Raw genomic sequence first — 8,951 nt, 5'->3', positions numbered from 1 at the left:
CTCCTTCTTCTTCTTCTTCTTCTTCTTCTTCTTCTTCTTCTTCTTCTTCTTCTTCTCTAAACCATTCATTTCTCCTGACAGGGAGGTGGGCTAGATTGGGACCTGAAGGGCAGGACCACTACAGACCAAGGCAGGCGAGTGTGGCCCTCAGGCGAAAGTGGAGTTGTTCCAGCCCACGTTGGCCGCGTTCATGTCATAGTAATTGATGTAGACCCTGCGGGACGGGAAGGTGGGCTTAACTCCACCAAGGGCAGGGCCACTACAGACCAAGGCAGGTGAGAGTGTGGCCCTCAGGTGAAAGTGGAGTTGTTCCATCTCGCGTTGGCTGCATTCATGTCATAGTAGTTGATGTAGACTCTGTCGGGGCTTATGTGCAGCCGCTGGGAAAGCAGACCGCACAGCAGCTTGGTGTAGGTCCGGTTCTGCGAGCCGCCGATCTTGCCGATGCTGTGCAGGCTACAGAGCGCACGGGTCGCTTGAGCCACCGAAAGCCATAAGCTGGTCTGGGACCACTTGCACTGCGATGTACTGGGACGGTCTGCCGGTGGCCTGCGCCAGTTGCTGGGTAAGCTCAGAGAGCAGCCCGTCGGGCACGGATGCGCGAGGCACGTTCGTGTTGACCACAAACATCGACATGATGGCGGAGAGTAGTGAGCGTGGCGTCTGCAGCTGTTTCTCTTTTAGTGACTTTCTATTTGGGCTCTCTCTCTAATACCGTAACTATCCATGTCCCTCTGTTTCATAGGATTTTTGAAGGCCTGTTATTTCAGAATTGGAAGGCCAGTCCTGCTTTCTAGTCTGTCTTTATCCAGAAGTTTCACTGAAACCTGACCACTGTCTGACTAGCATTTGCAATATTGGTGGCATAGTTTCCAGAATCACAGTAATCCACAAATTACTCCATGGCTAAAGGGCAAGAAAGAGGATATGGGGCCACAGAGACGTGAACATCTCTCTAAAAGGGCCAGAGGGAGTCAGAATAACACAGCCTCTCACCAGCGCAGAGCAGAAAGCAAATCAAGAGCCCATAGCCCAGCTCCATGGTGCCTCCAGACCTATACTAGCAACAAGAGTTTCATTTATTCATTGTTGACTCACAGACTCACAGTTGTGATATTGAAAATGGGTTTTATTAGGAAAGCAAGTTGGACACTTGTTATTGTTGTTAAGTGCCATTGAGTCATAGATGACTCATAGTGACCCTATGAATGAAAGACCTGAGCACTGTTCATAGAGTTTCTGGAGGCAAGCCATTTTGGAATTGGACGCCACTCCTGCTTCCAAGCTTGTTTTAATCGGGAAGTTCCAGCAAACACTGTCCATCATGGGAGAGGCAAAGAGTATTTCACAATGTAAGTCCAAGTTCAGGGAAAGTCCTGGTTCAGCAATAAAAATTCAAGAAACCTCTGGTTTCCTCAATCATCCAAGGTTTGCCCTAGAGCAGTTATAAGTCAGCTTCTCCTTATGCATCTGTCAAGAACAGCAAAACCTTTAATTGTAGAGAGCACAAATACAAAAAGCCTCAGGTGACACCTTGCCACAGTTTCTCCACAGTAATGTCATAGTCTCTTCACCACCATCACTAGGGTCTCACTACCAGAGTCTTGCTATCATCAGGGTCATGCTCCAGTCTTCCATAAGTCTTGCCACCCAAGTCTTGCTCCCACAAATCTTGTTCCTCAGTGTGGGAAGCACTATTGCTCTTATTCTCTTCCCACAGCTGTTTGTAATTTGCAAGACTGTGTGTCTGCAAATTAAGGTAGTTGGAGATAAGAGGGGGCTTAACATATGGCCAAAAAAAGTAAACTTTTAGGCTTACACTGCACCCTAGTACAGAAAACTGACAGACAAGTTCTATTTTAATCAGAACAGATGATAAACAAGTAAGCATATACACTAACAAGCTATGAAATAAACAGCAATGAGTGAAATATCTCAGTCACAAAAGGACAAATACTGCATAGGGCCACTAGTGTAAAACAGGATTGACATTAGGGATGAGGGAAGACAGAGAAGAAGGGAAGGAATGATGTATAATGTATTGCAACAGATGAGGGAGAGAACTGTTTAAAAGGGATATATGATTAGGTATTATTGTAATGACAGGAGTCCAGAATGATGGCTGCACAGTGCAGTGGACATGGGGGAAGGGATTGCATAGCAATGAAAGAGTTTTTCTTTTACTTATCAAGGAGAAAAGTGAACTGGAGGGGAAAGAGTGGGCAGGGAGAAAAGTGCAACAATGAATGACTGGAAACCCTAAGTCTCTGTGAACTTTCATTAAAATTAATAATAATTAAGAAAATAAACAGCAGCATCAAAATTATTCCTTCAATACAACAAACTAGCAGGTGTTGCACCTTCAGCATCAAGCCATAGAAACTCAGGCATACCAATATCCTGGGCAGGACAGCCCTCTCTGGCCCCAGTTGTGCCCACATGTCAGGATGGGGCCTGGGTGGCACTTGCTTTGCATCTGAGATCTGGACAATAAATAAGGATAACAGAAGAAGAATCAGTGCCTTTGAGTTTTGGTACTGGAGAAGAGTACTCAATATTTCATGGACTTCCAAAAGAATAAATATGTCCTAGAGAAAGTGCAGCCAACCACCCCTTAGAGGCAAGGATGGCAAAGCTTCATCTCACATACTTTGGGCATATTGTTTCCCTCAGAAAGGGACATCATGCTTTGAAAGATTGAGGCTCAGTGAAAGAGAGGAAGGTCCTCAACCACATGGATTGACACAGTGACTATACTAATGAACTCAAGTATGGCAAAGGTGAGAAAGATGGCACAGGAAAGAACAAGGTTCAGATCTGGTGTGGTATAGAGATTTATGTTTATATAAGCTCACTATGAGTCACACTTGACTCAGTGGCACCCAACAACAACAGTAAACACCTAAATGCCACATGTTTATTTAGCTGAATGGCTCAGTAGTTGCCCAGGATGCTTTACCTCTCATCTTGTCAGAGGGCACTTGGTTGAACCAAGTGAAGCTTCCATCCTAGGAAGAGCGGTGATGTTGACACCAGCTGACCAGCAAGTGTCAGGGCCATAAGTGCTGGGCCTTAATTAATCTTAATAAATTCATAAGAAAGCAGTACTGATCTCTGTTATAAAGATAGAGAAACAGAGATTCAGAGATAGTGACAAGGTCTGAGTTTCAGAATCTGTCTGACCTCACAGTCTTTGTCTTTCCCCTGCATCCCTTGGTCTCTTGGTGGTTTTGGCATCACGTGGATCAGGACTTAATATTCTGGTATGTCAGTTCCCATGGAGGTAGGAGACAATGGTAGTCTGCGTGCAACTTCTCCCCAATTTGGGAAAAGAAGTCTGCTCAGTCTCCAGTGTTTCCCATGTAGTATAAGTCTGGACATTTGTATTTTAATAAACTTTCCTGGTAATTTTCACCTGAAACTCTGCTTACAGACTGACCACTGATCTAGGCAATCTCTAAACTCATGCTTTCTCAAAAGTTCACCTGCATCATGGATTATTGAGTGCTGTCACTGTCTCAAAATTCTTGAGCAGTACAAAATATTAACATGCTAACCTGCTACACCTCCTAAAAGTTGGTAGGTCAAGTTCACGCAAAGGCACCTCAGAAGAAAGGCCTAATGATATAATTCTGAAAATTCAGCCACCAAACCCCCTATTGTGCCCGGCTCTGCCCTAAGACACAGAGTTTCCATGAGTAAGTGTGGAATCCATTACAACTATTGAAATGGTCCAGATACTTAGCAGACTTCATCTCATTGAGTCCTCCTACTTCTCTGTTGGGTAAAAAGTATTTTTATAACCAATTTTTAAATTAAAATGCTAAGGCCCAAAAATTTCAATCAAGTGTCTGAGGGACTGCAGTTGGAGAGCAGTAGACCATGACATTGAACACAAACAACGTAGAGTCACCTCCTGTGTACTATGGCCTCTGATTAGCACCGTGATGGTTTATCAGGGTTCCGGTAATATGAATTGACTGGTGAGAAAACTCAATAGTCACAGGACTCATTTTCATAGGATGTTTTGGGATGAAAAAAAAAAGTTATTCTATTTCCCTTCTCTCCCATCCCAAATCATGTGCCACAAACAACTGCCAGGCTGCTGACCAGCCCCGATGGTTTCTGGCATTCATATCCTATTTCCTTGATGTCCTTGTGTTCCTATTTCTCCCAAAGTTTCACAGAGAACAATGGAGTGGGTGAAAATGCATGGCAAATAGAAAGATAAAGAAGCAATTACTTTTATTAACTATGCAAAGGCATTGACCATGTGGATCATAACAAATTGTGGCGAACATTGAGAAGAATGGGAATCCCAGAACACTTGACCGTGCTCATGCAAAACCTATACTTAGACCAGGAAGCAGTTGTTCAAACAGAGAAAGGAAGCACTGCATGGTTCAAAATCAAGATAGGAGTGATTTAGGAATGAGTTCTTTCTCCAGACCTTTCCATGCGTATGCGGAACAGATCTTTCAGGAGGCTGGACTTTAAGAGAAGGAATATGGCATCAGGATTGGAGGAAGACTCATCAACAATTTACATTAAGCAGATGACACAGGATCAAAACTGAGGAGGACCTGAAGCATTTGCTGCAGAAAGTTAAGGACTGCAGTCTTCAATGGATTGTAATTCAGCATCAAGAAAACAAAGATCTTCACCATTGAGATAATTGGCAGCATCATGATAGATGGAAAAGAGATTGAGATTGTTACAATTTCATCTTGCTCAGATCCAAAATCAACACTCTTGGCATCAGCAGTGAGGAAATGAAAGGATGAGTTGAATTGGGAAAGTCTGCTGTCAGGGCCTTCTCTGGAGAGTTGAAGAACAAGGATGTCAGTTTAGAAACTAAAGTTGTGCCTGATCCAGGCCATGGTCTTCACAATTACTTGCTATATGTCAGAAAGCTGGACAATGACTAAGGATGACAGAAGAAGAATTGATGCCTTTGATTTGTGGTGCTGGAAAAGAGTATTGAACAAACCATGGACTGACAAAAGAAGATACAGGTCTATCCTAAAGAGAATGAAACCAGGTTGCTTGTTGGAGGCAAGGATTTTGAGGCTTCGTCTCATATGCTTTGGGCATGTTTCTAGGAGGGACCAGTCTTTGGAGAAGGACATTATCTTTGGAAGGATGGAAGGACAAGTGGAAAAGAGGAAGACCCTGGACGAGATGGATTGGCACAATGACTTTGGTAAGGGGGGCAGGTGCAAGATTAGCTCAGGATAAGGCAGGGCTCAGAACTATTGTTCATAGGGTTACTATGAGTTGTAGACAACTCAGTGGCATATAAAAATAACTTTATTAGGAAGCAGTGGTACTGTTTTAGAGCGAAATCTGCCTGAAAGTAGACTGCTCAGTCATAAAGATATATCGTGTATAAACACTAAACACTTATGCATATTTTATGCAAATGTCTATTTGATCTTCCTTGGTATTTAGAAAGTATAAGAACATCTTAAGTATGTTGTACTGTTATGCGTCATTGATGGATTGACACAATGCCTGTGGCAATGGGTTCAGGTATGTCAGAGACAGTGATGTTGTCTCAGGATAGAGCAAGGTTCAGAGCCATTATTCATAAGATTGCAATGGGTCATAGTTGACTTGTCGGCATATAATAACTACAACAATGGAACTTGAGTTTCTTGTTGGTGCAAATAGTGATGCAGGGAAGTAGAAAATCCCTGTACAGAGCAGTTCTACTGATACACATGATGTTGTCATGAGTTACAATAGATTAGACAGTAAATGGTTTGTTGTTGTTGCTATGTGACGTTGAGTTTAGTTCAATCCTAGTGACCCCATGGGACAGAGTAGAACCGGTACACAGGGTTTGCTAGGCTATAATCTTTATGGGTACAGACTGTCATCTCTTTCTCCCTCAGAGATACTGCATGGATTTGAACTACTAACCCCTAATCCATTGTTGGGCCATTAATCTCCTTACAACTGATTTACCAGGACATTTCTCTTCTTGTCTTTCCTCTACCTCCCTTGGCAATGTCCTATCTTGTCCCCTTCTCACAGAAGGCTACCTGAGAGCAGCATAAAACTCTTTCTTCTGTACGGCACTTAGCCCAAAGGATGTGCTTTCCCTCTTGGAGTGTGGTGAACTGTGCTCCTGACTTTGGGACAAGTTTCCTAAATTATCTTCCACAGGTGCAAGTGACTCAGTCATTGTTTAGGGATTTAATTAACCAGCAATAAGAGGCTTGAAAGAAACAAGCCTCTGGGGATTTTTATTCTTTTTTTTCTAACGGGCTGTGAGCAGGGTGTCACTGCAACAATGAGGAACCTGCTAGAATTGCACTGCCCAGCATGGTAAGTCACTGCGGAGGGAGCACATTGGTGAGGTGTATTTGTACCATAATAAAATGTCAATTTAAAGAATTCATTAATTATTTTCTAAAACCTGCAAATTGAAATGATACTATTTTCAATATATATTGGGTTTTCTTTTTAAAAAATGGCTACTATAACTTTAGGGACCTTGGTGGCCTCATGGTAAGGAGTTGTTCTGGCATCCCAAAGATTTGAATTGACCAGCTGCTCCACTGGAGAAAGATGGGCAGTCTCCTCCTCTGTGATTAACCGCCTCTGAAAACTGGGTGAAGGGTCAGCTATGGATTGGTTCTGACTCACCAGTACACAACAACCACCACAACCATAAAGTTTCAAATGCCCCACGATGTACATATTAAATTCGTATTTTTATTGGGTAGAGCTCTTCTAAATATACAAGGACTTAATAATGACATAAACATACACCAACACTTTTACAGTATGTCTTTAATGAAGTATCTACTTTTACCTTTGTAAACTAAATATTATATTGTTGTTGATGTATAGTTAAATTGTAGACTCATAGCCCACCCTCCAGTAGATTTTCAGAGCCTGTTAAACCCATGAAAGGAGATTGCCTATTTTTCTTCTGCTGAGCAGGTGGTGGATTTGAACTGCTTGCCTTTGAGTTGGTAGTGCAATTTCTTACCACTGAGCGACCAGAAAGTCCCTAAGTTTTATGATAGCCAAGTGCAAATAAAGGCCATTGGCCACAATCCATTTGATGTTTGGGACAGTTGGCAAGCTTACTTGGAGCTGTTGGAGTAAGCAGATGGAAAAACACTAATTAAGAATTAGGGAATTTGGGTTCTCTTCCTTCCTATAACACTAAATAGCTCGGTAGCCTAAGACAATTTACTATCTTTCTCCGGCCTTTAGACAATTTACTAAGAAAATGACGATAAACCATAATAGATGAAAAGGGCAAGGAGAGAAAGAGCTCTCAGAACGTGTGAAGGGATAGGGTTGAAGGATGAATAGAGACAAGAATCATAGGATGGAAGAAGGAAGAGTAGTGTTACAATGTGGGGACTGTAATTAAGGGCATAAAAGATTTATGAATGGTTGAATGGAGAATCAATTTCCTCTGAAAATATTCATTCAAAGCACAATTTTAAAAATCACAACAATCCTATGGGGCAATTAAAATCTGTGAAATGAGGTCACTCTGAATCAGAATTGACTGGATTGTACTCAACAACAATTTTATTGTATTACTTTATTTCTGGTTTATTAGTGTCCTAGTCATATGGCCTAGTGACAAGAAGCTACACTGCAATTCCAAAGGGCCGAGGCCACCCGCTGCTCTTCAGGAGAAGGATGAGCAGTCTCCTTTCACGTGATTAACTGCCTCTGAAAACCCGCTGGAGGGTCAGCTATGGGTTGGTTCCAACTCTACAGTACAAAACAACAACGGTCATATAAGGGAGGCTCAATTCATGCAGACGTGAGATGTTTTTAAAGATGAAAACTATTGGTTTAGACTTTGAGGTTAGAACAGCCTGTAGGCTTAAAATAGGCATATCTTGGTTTCTATGTTTTGTTAAGAACAATGTTTTGTGGCTTATTTATGTACATACTTTCCGGGAGAGGGCAGGCACTCTCCTGCTGCCTGTGGTACCTACAGCACACCTTAATCTCTTGTGCATCATTTCAAACATGAACAATATTTACTTCAATACTCCAAAAGTCTTTGAAATTGCAACCTTGCACTACAAATTTCCAAAGTTTAAATTCCAGGTAAATATGGAGCAAAGCTGACTCTGACTTCAGTTCATGTCAAGGCTAACCATTCTTTAGAGCCAGGGCTCTTATGTGCCATTCCACTCTACTTTTGTCTCTCATCTATCCTTTTTTTACGTATAATGTTAGTGTCTTTAATTTCCAACAAAGACAGAACTTTCTTCTCCTGTAGAAGATGAAACTAGAGAGAAACTGAGAAATAATCTATTCTGGACAAACTGTTCATTTTACAGGCAAAGAAACAGAAAGAAATTGAGGGCAGACAGTACTTTTATATGTGCAAGTGTAAGTGATGTTTTATTATCTGCCTTGGGAAAGAAGATTAAAATAAGCGGGGTTTTTTTTTAAAAAAAGATAAAACATGATTGTTCTTCAAGAACATATTTATTTGCAAATTTTACCTGATTCTTTTTTTTTTTACATCCAGGTAGAGTTTGGCTTTGTTTAAAAAAAAAAAAACACAACCACTAACATTTAAAAAAAAAAAAAAGACCACCACAAAACCAGCAACAAAACACTCAAAAATTCAGAGTCGTAGTTGGTTAGGAAAGAAATGGTAGTTTGGGATTGCTTCCATTTCCTTGTGATTGTACTATGTAAAACTCCCAACAACAAAAAGAACAGGTAAATGTAACTCCTGTAATGGAAATAAATAGCTAACGGATTTTAAAGCATTGAAAGCAGTCTTTCTACAGGGATAATAGCAATTTGGATGGGAACTACTCCTTTTCCATATTAAGCATGACTCTTTGTCTCTTTCACCTCGGTGGAAGGAGAAAGCAACTCTGAGCTGATGGGGAAAAGAAAAGACCATTAAAAAAAGGATATGTTGTTTGGGGGGGAAATCTTCCTAG

The 8,951-nt window shown here is 41.4% G+C and overlaps 1 pseudogene across 1 annotated transcript; it reads right to left on the bottom strand.

The window, feature by feature from the left end:
• Positions 1–290: 290 nt before the first annotated feature.
• Positions 291–636, bottom strand: LOC102859560 (annotated as a pseudogene). The gene has a single exon (XR_438899.1). The product of XR_438899.1 is annotated as a macrophage migration inhibitory factor (glycosylation-inhibiting factor) pseudogene (transcript).
• Positions 637–8,951: the final 8,315 nt, after the last annotated feature.

This window comes from Elephantulus edwardii, unplaced genomic scaffold, assembly GCF_000299155.1.
Source record: "Elephantulus edwardii isolate Elephantulus edwardi_28Jun2011 unplaced genomic scaffold, EleEdw1.0 scaffold00063, whole genome shotgun sequence".
NCBI classification, from domain to species: domain Eukaryota; kingdom Metazoa; phylum Chordata; class Mammalia; order Macroscelidea; family Macroscelididae; genus Elephantulus; species Elephantulus edwardii.
Note: the sequence above shows the minus strand (reverse complement) of the source record. Positions and strands in the feature narration are given on the sequence as shown.